Source organism: Hypanus sabinus, chromosome 20, assembly GCF_030144855.1.
Source record: "Hypanus sabinus isolate sHypSab1 chromosome 20, sHypSab1.hap1, whole genome shotgun sequence".
NCBI lineage: Eukaryota > Metazoa > Chordata > Chondrichthyes > Myliobatiformes > Dasyatidae > Hypanus > Hypanus sabinus.
The window spans coordinates 56,366,458-56,381,607 of NC_082725.1; the positions used below are offsets into that span (position 1 = coordinate 56,366,458).

At 40.2% G+C, this 15,150-nt stretch overlaps 1 protein-coding gene across 4 annotated transcripts in view; it reads right to left on the reverse strand.

The window, feature by feature from the left end:
- Positions 1-15,150, reverse strand: part of c20h18orf21 (chromosome 20 C18orf21 homolog) — a 104,013-nt gene that overhangs the window by 20,489 nt on the left and 68,374 nt on the right. The gene's annotated exons all lie outside the window — the stretch shown is intronic.

Consider the following 15,150-nt stretch of genomic DNA (forward strand, 5'->3'; position numbering starts at 1 on the left):
ATAAAAAAACCATGAGAAGCAAGTAGCCAGTTCATCCAAGGAATTCTAAAATTCTTGAAAAGTAAATTTTATTTTTCTCCATTAGCTGTAACATCTAGACAGCATAGCGGCACTGCTCATAAGTGCTGCCAGACAGCTCCAAGGACTCGTGTTCGATCCTGTGCTCAGGCATCATCACAGTGGCATTCACACATTTTATCTGCAACTGTGTGGGTTTCCTGAGTACTCCAGTTTCTTCCCACGTCCCAAAGATGTGCTTATAGATTAAATGACTGTTGTAAATTTCCCCTTAGTATAGATCATCAGTAAAAGATTCAAAAAGATGTTGGTGTGTGAGGGGGAATGGGTTTAATGGGATTGGTGGGCTATATGCCTGCGTGAATAAAATGGGCCAAATGGCCTCCTTCTCGGCAGTATAGTGTTTATAAGATGTACCTTGTACTTTATTCATTTACTTCTATAAGGTTCCATGGTATGCTGTTACATTAAAACAACATTTATTTTCTAAACATGAGAAAGTCTACAGATGCTGGAAATCCAAACCAACACACAAAAAATGCTGGAGGAACTCAGCAGGTCAGGGATCATCTATGGATATCAATAAACAGTTGACGTTCTGGGCTGAGATCCTTCTTCAGGACTGGGGGGGGGGGGGGAGAGATGCCAGAATAAAAAGGTGGGGGTGGGAAGTGGGAAGGGAAGGAGGAGAGCTAGAAGGTGATAGGTGAAGCCAGGTGGGTAGGAAAGGTCAAGGGCTAGAGAAGAAAGAATCTGATAGGAGAGGAGAGCAGACAATAGGAGAAAGGAAAGGAGGAGGGACCAAGAGGGAAATAATAGGCAGGTGAGTAATAGTCAGAGTGGGGAATAGAGGAAGTTGTGAAATTTGTTTACTGGAGGGAGAAATCAATATTCAGGTTGGAGGCCACCAAGATGGAATACAAGGTATTACTCCTCCACCCTGAAGGTGGCCTCCTCTTAGCACAAGAGGAGACCAGGGATTGACATATTGGAACGGGAATGGGAATTAAAACGTTTGGCCACTAGAAATTCCAACTTGTGGCAGATGGTGTGAAAGTGCTCGGTGAAATGGTCCCTCAATTTACGACAGGTCTCAATACAGAAGAGGCCGCATCGGGAGCACTGGACACAATGGGCAACCTCAGCATATTTGTAGGGAAGTCTTTCTAACTGCTGAACAACAAACATTACACTTCTGGTCGTGCACAATACTTGGCAATAATTCTGTACTTACAACGGTGAGCTGTTCTTGCAGGGGTTCCCTTGGAATGCAGCTTTCCAATAGTGAAGTCAGAACTTTAATCCTTACATGTTTTCAAGGAACTATCTATTGGAATTGCTTTTGCTCCTAAACATTTGCTTCCCAGTAAGTGTATGGGCCTATTGAGAGTAGTTGCAGCTGGTGGCTTGAAGGCAAAAAAGAAAACTAGTGCCACTACAAGATAAAATCTTTTAAGTTGTAAGATAATTGCAAAATTCTAATCAGCTATTCTTATGCAGTCTGGCCCACAGGCAATTCCAACAAAAAAATTAATTCTTAAAGTGCTTCTGAAATGACACTGCAGCCATTGCTACATGAACTACTTTGAAGTGGAACAACTAAAATTACAAAAGGATGATTTGGCCCTGACTGAGACACCAGGTTCAGACAGAAGGAATGTGGGCCCACTCAATTTCAATGATGACCTCATCTGAGAATTTATTGTAACAGATTAGTGAAATGACAGTGTCAGAAATGTATCACAAAACCATACACCAACATTACTGGTGTATTTTGCACACATTGGAAGCACAGTAAGGAGTGGCTCAGTTCTCAACGTCATTTAAGACTCAATTAAGTCATATGGTATCACTGCAAATAATATCAACAAGAAGAACTCAGCAAGTGAAGCAGCATCTGTGGAGACCTAAGGTGTACATCAAGGTTTCAGATTGAAACTCTGCTCCAGATGCTACTTGATCCACAATGCTTCCCATGTTCCATTTTCTGTGATCAAGATTCAAATGCCTACAGTCCTTTCTATCAACAAGAAACTCCTCTCCTGATTACTGCCCGTCAGTTAGTACACACTGTACATGTAGCAGGAAGTACACTGAATTTACTCAAGGTGGGGACTTCAAACCTTTATTGCTAAGGGCAGCTTTGAGGCAGTGTTCCTACAAGTTCTGCAAACAGAAAAGACTGCACCTCAGCAGATTACACTGGACAACAAAGAACTTGCTTCCTGAACACTTTTGGGTGTATCCTATGGATTTTGGGCTGCTGATATGAAAATCACCATGAAATTTCCCTATTGATTTTGAAATCACTTATATTTGTTATTTCAATTCATAATTTAAGTCAATTAAAATGTTGCCCACAATGTAAGCTGAAAAGTTTTCTATCTTATCCGGGCATGCCTAAACACACTTATGCTGCATGGCAGGACAGGGTTTAGAAACGCTATAAATTTCCATGAAGGATTTCGATATTTAATATAGATGTTTCCCAGAATAGCTGATGCCAAGATTAAGGAAGGCATTTTGCTGGTTCACAAATCAAACAGGTCATCAATGATAGGCAATACAAAGAAATTCTAGTTGGACCGGAGAAAATTGCACAGAAGACATTCAAGAATGTTTTTGAAAATTTCTTGTAAACTACAGAGCACCAAACTACATGCAGCTGGTTGACAACATGCTTCAAGCATGAAGTGCAACATGTCACTGAAGATTTGTTTTCTGCATTCCCACTTAGACATCTTTGCTGCAAATCTTGGTGCTGTCACTGACAAGCATGGTGAAAGGTTTCACCGGGACGTTGCGGTCATAGAGACATTAGCAGGGCAACTGGAATCCATCAGTGCTTAAGCAAGAAGAATCAAACTCTAAGAACAAATAAAAATGATCAACAAACCATTTTTAGCTTCGCTGAAGTATTACAAACATCAGCACCGTCATTCAATTAAATGCATTATATTCAATAAAAAATTCTTGTCTCTCCAAATTCCTATGCGATACAAATAGTCCAAAATTATGTTTGTGTTCAGTTTCAAGTGGTCTATCATTAAAAAAAATCTGAGGAAGCAACACTTCTGAAAAAATTATTGTCCAGTGTTACACTAAGTACACTGCAGATGCTGTGGTCAAATCAACACATACAACACGCTGGAGGAACTCAGCAGGTCAGTTCCACGGATGCTGCCTGACCTGCTGAGTTCCTCCAGCATTTTGTACGTGTTGAATTGTCCAGTGTTAGCTGTGGCACATAGATCTGTGCATACCAATAGGTAGAACAGAGCATCAAACAGTCTTAGTGAATAAGAAGCCTTGCCTCATGTTATATGATATTACTACCATGGTATATGGGATAAAGTTAAGACAGATCAAAGAACTAAAGCCTGGAGAACTGTGAAATGATAGAGTCCCACAGCAGCAAAACTGTAATTCACATAGTTTGTATCCACATGATCTAGCATAGGTCTCACTTTACCATTATAATCAAGGAAGATGACCAAAACTGGTTCAATGAGAACAGGAGAGTAAATCAAGAGCAGTATCAAGCATTCTTGAAAATGTGATACCAACACAATTATGCTATAACAGGACCACACAGAGGTCATTTAGTTAATACAGCAACCAAAAGCTCAGATGAAAGCTTTACAATTCCTCCACCACCAGGTCAATGAGAATGTACTAATAAACAACTAGTGAGAGGCTACGGCTCCATAAACATCTCCTTTCACAGTAGAGGCCATCAAGTGAGGTCAAAAGATGAAGCTGGTATTTGTAATCAACTTTTCACAAAAGTGACAAGATAATGAATTTGACATTCTCCCAGGATCTTAAGACTTAAACAAACCAGCCTCTAGTTATTTAATACACACCTTGCTACCAAAAACCTGATTGCAGCAGATATTGAAGGTCACTGTTCTGGTCGCATTCTGGCTGGCTGAACCAGACATGCCGCAAGTCAAGCTGTTACAGTACAGCTATAACACTGGCACCTTTCCAACAATGTGGGAGAGCTGCCCTCACCTCCTCTACACTATGTACCGGACAAATCTAACCTGGTCAATTACTACCCCATCAGTCCACAGTCACTGAGGGTACTGATAACAATGCTATTATGCAGCACTTCCAATTCCACTTTTAGAAATGATTGGTTTGCATTCTGCCACTAATACTCAATCTAGACCTGTCAACAAAACAGCTGGATACCAGACAGGAGGTTGAAGTGACCATTAAATGCTACTTCAATATCTTGGGCTCAATGTGGTCACAAGATCCCAGAGAAATTAAAGTCAATGAGATTTAAGGGAAATAATCTCAATTGGTGAAAACATAGGGAGACACAAGAAGATAGTAGAGGTTGCTGCAGGGTAACTTCATAGCCAGCCCCATGATATTTATGTATGTTTTTCCAAAGTGCCAACTTACATAATTTTCACCCTTCCATCCTAATATCAAAAGGGGGATTTTTACTGACTGCAATGTGTTCATTTTATCATTTGTTGGATTATGAAGTAGTCAGCGCCTGCACATAATAAAATTTGGACGACATCCATGCTTGGGGCCGATTAAATGGCACAGAACATTTACACCTTACAACTGCCATGCAATCAACATCAACAGGAATCTAATCACCTTTCAATGACACATGAAAATATTAACAGCAAATTTCCCACCATTATCTTGGAACACCAAACAATAAACTTAATTGGACCAGCTATATAAAAATTCTGCTTACAAGAATGGGTCTGAGTATTCTGTGACCTTTGACTCCCGACTTCCACTGTTTACAACAGAGTCAAGAATGTTAGAGAATGGCTTTCACTTGCTGAATAGGTGCAGCTTAAACAACACACCACCTATAGCAATGCCATCATTTGATTAGTACCTATTCATCATCTTCAAAAATACTATGCTCACCATAGTCGCAATGTGTATCAATGACTAGATATACTATTGTACCTTACCACGGTTTCTTCATTACTATCTGGCAAGTTCACGTGCTTTATTACAAGCACCATCAAATACAGGTTAGACCCCATTCAAACATATGAATAAATACTGCCCCTTAATTTCTCTGTCAAAAGTCTGAAGCCACTAATGTAACATGCCTCTACAACAAAAATTATAAAGATGAGTAGAACAATACCTTCTATTATTGGGATACAAGTACAAGAACAAGAAAATCAAAAATCTGCAGACTCTGAAAAGCTGAAATAAAAACAGAATATTGTAAATACCCAGCAATTCAAGCAGCATCTGCGGAGATAAACAGGTAACATCTCAAGTGTCATTTCACTGGAACTAAGAAAAGTTAAAAATCAAATAATTTAAAAATAGGCTTGATTTCTAACAGTTTCGCATTTGATGAAAGGTCATTAACCTGAAAATGGAGATGGACTATTCCTCTCTTTCCTGTTAAACCAACTTCTATAGAGAGTACAGTCTGCAAATCTCTGCAAGTCCATTGGGAAAGCTGAAGTCTGTTAGTCAGAGTCTGCTGAAAGTTGGAGACTAGAGATTAAAGTACTGTGTATGTGTGAGTGGGAGGGAGGAGTGGGGCTTGCTTTGCTGTTTGTTGTGTTCTGTATTGTTTGGCTGAGCGTTATGGGCATGTTATATTGGCTCCCAGCACAGCCTTGGATGTGCAGGTTGTTAATACATTTCACTGTATGTTTTGATGTATACATGATACTTAAGATTTGAAATCACCACATTTGGAGCATTGTAAAGGGCTTCACATTCATCAAAGTGCACATTTAACCTAGAGGCAACTGAAACAAAGGTTGACTGATTTTAGGTTTGGGATATCTGTTCCATGAAGAGACTATGTTCTGTGGAGAAATTAGAGATGAGCTCATTTAAGGTAGATTTTTTTTTTGAGGGCTTGTCAGTCTAGATGCCTGATTGAAGCATGTAATACCAGACGTAACCTTAGGACAAGAAGTCAGCCATTTTAGAAAAAGAATTTTCTTCAAAAGTATAATCTTTGGAATATTCTAGCAAGCTGCCCTGAATATTTACACACACAAACACACTAGAATTTTGAACCACAGAGTACATAAGAAAAAGGAGAGAGTTGGATAGTAAAGCAAAATCTCGTTCAATGGCAAAGCAGGAAATCTGATCAGGTTTTTATGATTGCACTTATGAAAGTACACCTAGTCAACTGCTGCCACACCAGAAAACAGCTCGCTGCCACTTTCTCTTGGGGCATCTCTAACAGCAGACATAAGATACTGGTCTTGCTGATAAACACCCGCATCCTACGAGTGGAAAATATAAGTGAAACTGGAATGCTTGTATGAGGCAGATTAACACTGGTAAAATTTAACGTTCTTCATGCAACCATTCAATTCTTCTCCAAAACCCAAGTTCTAAAATCTTTAATTGTGAAAAGCAGCTCATCACCATTAAACACTTAAGTGAACACTTATCAGCATTATTAGAGCTAGGAACTGCAGATGCCCAATTATATATTGTTAATTTACAATTCACTGGCTTTGTGCTGTTATTGAAGATAAAATCTGACCTTATGATGTCATAGTGAGAACAGCCATTTGTACTATTATTTCAGGGCTTCCAAACCAAATACTACTCAACATTACATTCCTGATTGAATCAGAAGTACACAAGTATATACACAGGACAGTCTCACAAACATCAATGAGTGAATGACGCATTAATTTGTTGTTGCTGATAATGGCTGAGAGGAAAATTTTAGAGACACAGGTGCTTCCTGCAACATTCGAGAAATATGACCAATTCTTTTAACAGTGTCCCTGAAGCAAAAAATTACATCATAAAACATAGATAAGAGTTCCTTTTTCAAAAAAAAAGGAGTTACATAAATTTAAGCTATGGAAGAAAATAGGCTGTTGTGAATATAGGGAGCACAGGAAGAAGCAGCCTAATTATCAGTGAGGCAGCAACCACACAATGGTTCAACATCCTCCACATTCAATCGCAGCATCTGATAGTTCAAGTGTATGAAAGAAAATTTTCATGAACTCCAAGAAAACACACAAAAGGATTGGCTAAATTGAGTTTACATGGTATAAAGATAAAAGAGATAGAAGTCTCAGGATCTGTGGGAAATGAACCATCTCAGTGAGAGTGCGCAAGGAGATGGAAGTGAGAACATTACAACTTGGCCTCAAAGCACCTGGGACTGGTCAATATCCTGATACAGTGAGAAACTGTTGGAAATGTGGAAACGGTAACATTTATGACTAACGTCAGGTAACATATTCAAGCAGTAGCTTGTTGAAATGTTATCAATGCATATACAAAGATGGCAATGTATTTTGGAACTTACTGACCTTTACCATTTGTTAATAGCCCAATGCAGCTGCAAGCCCAGCCTACAAAATGTTGCATAAGTCAAATCAGTTACTCATAACACAATGAGGTAGGATTTGTTTAGTGCACCAGCTCAAAAGTGAACAGAAAGCATGCAAGTGAACAGAAAGCATGAAAGCATGTAATTGTCTGTCTTTTTGGAATAAGTTATGTTTTGACAGAGAAAAGACAATTAGAGTCAGAGTCATAGAAACGTACAGCGAAGAACAGGCCATTTGGCCTATCTAGTCCGTGCCGCATCATTAACAATTACTGCATGAATTTCTCATCACAAATTGTTGTGGAAGGAACGACCATTTCTAAACAACAAATGTTTATAAGAGGGAAAAATCAAAGGATATGGAGCTATTGCAGTACAATGGGAGATAAATGCCCACGCAATTTTGATGAAGTGAATGGCTTGTTTGCATCAAATACATTTGAAGATTCTATCTTACTCTCCCCTCACCTGTAGTAAAGTGGATTGGGTACACCACGACTCTGAGGAAGAATTGTTAATAAGCTGTGTGCAGCATGCATACCAAATAACAGATGTCACAGTAACAAATAATACATTGCTATAGAGCAGGATCAGTTATAAAACTCATTGTCAAATGAATAAAAGTATCTAGGTTACGACTATAAATATACTGAATTCATTAAATGGCCTTGGAGACAACATATAATGCAGAGATTAAATTAAAAAAATGCACAAATCTAAAGGACTAATCAAATGCGACTGCATACAAATACTCCTGGTGGGAGATTATTATTTGTGGCTAAGAATTTATTGAGCACAGCATGGTTGCGACATCCTGTCAAACTCTTTGATGCCTTCTTGTTATCTAAACCCACTAGGTTTCTCTGGATGAACAGGCGTGCACTGCATGCTTAAATCTGAAGGTCAGTGCAATTCTGTTTTCCAAAACAGAACAGCACATTTTCATTTGTAATCACTTGAAAAGGATCTTAAAGCCTTTTCACACAACATCGAAGGGATTTTAAAATATACATTTCAATTTAGTATCTTGTTAATTAGTTACAGCTGAGATTGCGTTATTAAAAACCTGTCTACAGGTAATAGTAAAGAACGAAACAGTTCAATTTAAAAACTCAATACTCACCGACACAAATGCGGCCATAACATAAGGTACTTAGCATTTATGATTTTCAAGCTGTAGAGCCGAATTGTACTGAACATTGGTTCTGACAAGAACAGATAAACGCACCAGCTTCTAGAGAGACTGGAGTACTGATATGGGGTGGGGCTCATTGTAGCCACTGTCATATTTTACACAGAATTTTTAACCAATACCCTGCAATGAGGGAGGGTCAACAATTTATTCACGATGGTCTGTATCCTAATTACTGGAGACACGCACACATACAAAGAACCATGCAGCAAATCAACCTTGAGCAGATTTACACTAGGTGACAATTATGTATCACCATAGTCATTCATGGCTAGGGTGTAATTTGTAATACAAAGGATTGGGGTGAGGGCTACATTGGGGAGGAGTGGGTTTGCAGGCAAGAGGGTGAGAAGAATCACACAAAAAAAATCATTTCAAATGAACAGGCTCACAGCAACTAATGTTATAGCAACATGATGATCCCTACCCGAGGGATACTGAAGTCTTGATAATCTGCTGCAGAAAGTAGGGCAAGTGGATTTAATGATCTGTTTACGAGTGCAGTTAGTACTATCTGACTGTCATGTAAATTTTCATCTGATGCCATTTACTGTGCTTTTTCTGTACATATTTGAATATTTACCTATCATGCTAAAATAAATTTATACCACTATTTCAATTTTCTAAAACTGGAAATAATCAAGTCAAGTTCCATTTATTATCATTCAACCGTACATGTGTATATCACCAAAGGAAACAATGGTCCTCCAGACCAAGATGCACACACAACACAGTACATGTAACTTGCACACACACGCACAAAACAAAGTAATATTACCACAGATAATAAGGTGCATTTACGACACAGGTTAAAAAGGTAAACAGTGTAACAGTACTGGTGCTTCAAACATCATAAGACCCGGGTAGTGGCAGGGAGTTCGGTAGTCTTGCAGCCAAAGGAAAGAAGCCATTTCCCATCCTAACAGTTCTTGTCTTAATGCTATGGTGCCCCTTGTCTGATGGTAGAGGGTCAAAAGCGTGTCTGATGGACAAGAAGGATCACTGACAATACTCCAGACCCTATGTATACAGCAATCACGATAAATATAACCATATAACAATTACAACATGGAAACAGGCCATCTCAGCCTTTCTAGTCCCTGCCGAACGCTTACCCTCACCTAATCCCACCGACCCGCACTCAGCCCATAACCCTCCATTCCTTTCCTGTCCATATGCTTAGCCATTTTGACTTTAAATGACAATATCACTTAGTGGTAGAATATCTCTAATGGATGAAAAGACAGACCTCAATAATCATCTCAGCAGTCCTCACAACCCTTTGCAGGGACTTGCAGTCAGATGTCTTTCAATTCCCGTACCAAATGGTGACGCAGCTGGCCAGGTCACTCTCAATGGTGCTCTTGCAAAAATTGGTTAGAATGGGAGCAAGAAAGAAGCCTTTCTCACTTCAGCTCCTCAGAAAGTGGACATATTGCTGTGCTTTCTCAACCAGAGGTGGTGTTGAGAGACCAGGAGAGATCCTCCATTATGTGCAGTCCCAAATGGGTTTTTCAGTTAGGATTTTAAAAAATTCATGCATCAAGCCTGTCAAGATGCTTGAAAAATTTTATCAAACACAGGTCATTCAGTGGAGTATTTGCAAACACTTCTACCCTCAATCTGCAGTTCATACCTGCTTTAAGACCACCATTGTCCTCGTACCCAAGAAAAACAAGATAACATGACTACTGCCTGGTGGCTCTAACATCCACCATTATGAAGTGCTTCGAAAGGCTAGTCATGGCATACATCAACTCCAACCTCAACCCACTAATTCACCAACAACTAAAGCAGCTCTAAAGCCCTACACATCTCCAGGGAATCTGGACAGTAAAGATACCTACATTAGAGAGTACTGATTATTGACTAGAGCTGCACTTTCAATACTATAATCCCAGGCAAACTCATGACAAACTCCTAAACGTGGGACTCAATACCTCCCTTTACAAATAGGTCTTTGACTTCCTGACCAACACACCACAATCAGCAAGGCTTGGGAGCAACATCTATCACAATTACTCTCACCACTGATGTCCCACAAGGCTGCTTCCTTAGCCCTCTACTCTACTCATTATATACTCATGACTGTGGCCGGATTCTACTCCAACTCTATGTACACATTTGTGGATGATACTACTGTAGTGGGCTGAATCTCAAATAGCAGAGTACAGGAAGAAGATGCAGAGCCTAATGACATGGTGTCATAACAACCACCTCTTCCTCAATGTCAGCAAAACAAAGGAGTTGGTCATTGACTTCAGGAACGGGGACAGTGCTCCTGTTTCCACCAGCAGCTGAGACCTTCAAACTCCCAGGAGTGAACATTACCAATAGCCTGTCCATGTCCTACCAATTAGATACCACAGCCAAGAAAGCATCCCATCCAGATGCACCTTGGCTTTGTATAATAACTGCTCACCCTGTGACAGGGTTAAGGCATAGTTTGGAGATGCAATACAGCAAATATTAATTCAATTTCAACAGAATATGGATTGTGGATTGAATTCAAAATGCAGCTCGGAATAGCAAATTGTAGATCAGGAGATATCCAAATGATTGAGGTATCTGCATATGCATGAATTCAATCACATTCCATTGCATGAATACAGCTCAGAGACCACAGTAATTCACACTCATCTGGTGGGAAGACCGAGGAATTTGAAAACTACATGCAACTCAAAAGAAGCATTATGGGGGCATTATAATAAGATTTGTCCTGTTACCTTTGATTTTTAAAATATAAAAAGTGCTGCAATGTTGGATCTGGGAGTCTCTCTCAGATGATTCCAAAGGCTGTCTGCACGTGTCCCAAATAAAAAACTACTTTACATCTACCAGCTGCATTTCTGCGGTGATTTGTTCATGTTACACCAACAGCAAAAAACTGCAGGAAGCTTTGGAAAAGTTCATGGACTGTCTATATTTCCTTGAAGTAACCAGCATCAAAGACCCCATACACTCCAGACATTCTCTCTTCCAGCAGAATGCTTAATGAGATGTTCTACCTTGCAATGATAAGGCTATTGAACAGTCCCTTACTACATTAAGATGGACTCTTGACCTCATACCTTATCACCTCCATATTCAGTGGTTTATCTGTAATTGCAACACTTTATTCTGCATGTTTATCATTTTACCTTATACCACCACAATGGGCTTTTGTAATGCATTGATCAATAAGAACTGGATGCAAGTTTTTAAAAAAAAATGGTACCTCAGTGACAATATTAAAACAATTTAACAATTACTCATCGTTCTAAACACTTGGAAACTGCAGTCCCATTCACGCAAGCTCCGTTGATCATACCATCCTTGGAGCCAGTCTAATCAATCACTGCTGTACACCTCTGTGGTAAGTACCATCTTTCTTAATCACTTGCATCAATTAACACGCAATTTGTCTCCAAATTTCCCACTGCACTTACTTGTTGTCCTTCAGTGACTTTTGTACAGCTGTACCTACATATTTGAAAATTAATACCCTCTGATCACTCACCACTTAACAACGACTCTTATGTTCAAAGAGTTTACATTTTCCAATGTTATGTTCTACCTGCAATGTTCACACTATCACTTGGCTTATCCTTGTCCCCTTGAAGTCACTTTGCATCCTCATCCATAATCATAATCCTACCCACTGTAGTAGCCAGCAGCAATAGCCTGTCTTGGACCAACCATATAGATGCCACAACCAAGAAAGCCTACCACGTATCTCTATCCAAAGGAGGCAAAAGAGTTGCTACAGTAGCATAGCATTTAGAGTGACAGTATTACAGCTTGGTGTGTAGGAATTTAGAGTTCAATTCTGATGCTTTCTGTTAAGGAGTTTGTATGATCTCCCTGTGAACATATGGGTTTCACCCAGGTGGTCTGGGTTGCCTCCCATGTTCCAAAGATGTACTGGTTAGTAGATTAATTGGTCACTGTAAACTGTCCTGCAAGGCTTATTGAGAAAGTAAGGAGGTATGGGATCCAAGGGGACATTGCTTTGTGGATCCTGAACTGGCTTGCCCACAGAAGGCAAAGAGTGGTTGCAGACAGGTCATATTCTGCATGGAGGCTGGTGACCAGTGGTGTGCCTCAGGGATCTGTTCTGGGACCCCTACACTTTGGGAATTTTATAAATGATCTGGATGAGGAAGTGGAGGGATGAGTTAATAAGTTTGCTATGACACAAAGGTTAGAGGTGTTGTGGATAGTGTGGAGGGCTGACAGAGGTTACAGCGGGACACTGATAGGATGCAAAATTGGGCTGAGAAGTGGCAGATGTTCAACCCAGATAAGTGTGAAGTGGTTCATTTTGGTAGGTCAAATATGATGACAGAATATAGTATTAATGGTAAAACTCTTGGCAGTGTGGAGGACCAGAGAGATCTTGGGGTCCAAGTCCACAGGCCATTCAAAGTAGCTGCGCAGGTTGACTCTGGTTAAGAAGGCGTATGGTGTATTGGCCTTCATCAATCATGGAATTGAATTTAGTAGCCGAGAGATAATGCTGCAGCTATATAGGGCCCTGGTCAGACCCACTTGGGAGTACTGCGCTCAGTTCTGGTTGCCTCACTACAGGAAGGATATGGAAGCCATAGAAAGGGTGCATTGGAGATTTACAAGGATGTTGCCTGGATTGTGGAGCATGCCTTAAGAGAAAAGTTTGAGTGAACTCGGCCTTTTCACCTTGGAGCGACGGAGGATGAGAGGTGACTTGGTAGAGGTGTACAAGATGATGAAAGGCATTAATTGTGTGGATAGTCAGAGGCTTTTTCTCAGGGCTGAAATGGTTGCCACAAGAGGACAGAGGTGCTCTTGTGCTGGGGAGTAGGTACAGAGGAGATGTCAGGGGTAAGTTTTTTTTACTCAGAGTGGTGAGTGCGTGGAATGGGCTGCCGGCAACAGTGGTGGAGGTGGATACATTAGGGTCTTTTTAAGAGACTTTTAGATAAGTACATGGAGCTTAGTAAAATAGAGCGCTACAGGTAAGCCTAGTAATTTCTGACGTAGGGACATGTTCAGCACAACTTTGTGGGCCAAAGGGCCTGTATTGTTCTGTAGGTTTTCTATGTTTCTATGATTAGGTGGGCTACTGGCTGGGTAGAAAGGGCCATTTCCCATTGAATTTCTAAAAAAGCAAACAAAATTTAAATGTCATGACCCTGTCTATCCTTTTCAATTTTTACTAATGTACCAGAGAAAGCATTTTATTGAATGGCAACTCCTCCAGTCATGACTGCAAGAAAGAGCAGATAGCTGCGGACTCAGCTCAGCGCATCATGGACACCAGCCTCAACTTCTCACCTCCTCAGTAAAGCAGATAGCATAATCAAAAATCTCACCACCCTGGATATTCTCATTCCTTAGTATGATGAAATGGGCTCAACCTCACAATCTATAAGACCTTGCATCTTGCTTATCTGCACATGCTCAGTAGCTGTTACACTTTACAGTCGGCTCTCCTTATCTGCGGGGGATTGGTTCCGAGACCCCCCCGCAGATACCAAAAAACGCGGATGCTCAAGTCCCTTATTTAACCTGAATCAGTTCAGTGGTCTTTAGGACCCAGCAGAACCCCAGACTTTATTTAACATGTTCAGTGTGGTGGACATAAGGACCCAGCGTAGCCCTGAATCCGCAGTGTTTCTGTTCATGAAAATAATCACAATTGAAAATAAGGTGGAAGTAATAAAGCAATCAGAAAAATTTTAATGGAGCATTTGAAAGGCCCCACCCCGATGAAAGCTACAATTATTACCAAGCAATGAAGTGGTTTAATTCTTGAAATACGTATGTTTCTTAAGTGTATTATATGCATAGAAAGGTAAAATATGTACTATATACTAAGAAAAACATTTGACTAACTGACGCTAAATAATACCGGATGTACCTGTTCCGACTTCAAATCCGACTTAAAGACAGACTCAGGAATGGAACTCATTCATAACCCGGGGACTGCCTGTACTTTTAATTCATTTCCATGTTATTTATAATACCTAAAACAATGTAAATGCTATGTAAATAGTTGTTATACTGTATTGTTTAGGGCAGGGGTTGGCAACCCGCGGCTCCGGAGCCGCATACAGCTCTTTCATCTCTGTGCTGCGGCTCCCCGTGGTTTGTTAGTTTTTGAAATGTAATTCGAAATTTGAAGATTATGGTGATCTTGTACAATCTAAAAACGTCGTGGAGACCCCATTTCCTGGCACATCCGAACCAGCTCACAATTAGCCACCGTTCCGGCTAAGGGAGATAGCCTAAGGGGGTTTGTGAGTACGTGTCTTTTGGAGCATCCGCGCCCACGGGGACAGGTTGAGGGAGGCTTTAAAGCAAGGCTGTTTAGTTCGAATAAAGTTACCTTTGACTGCAGTGTCTTTATTTTAGTGCTGCGTGTAGCACACCGCTACGTGTTTTTTATAGCTATTAATATACATCACCACTGCCAATGCCTGATACCCGCCAGTGCGCGCTTTCTTTTAATTCTTCGATCCAAGGTAGGCTAACTATGGAGTAACCTTCAACCCAACGTCTTTTTTTCGGAGTTCAAAATGTTTTTGTTGCATGCAGAAATGTAATTTCGTTTTCTCTGCAGGAGTTCATCAATTTCATAAATGCA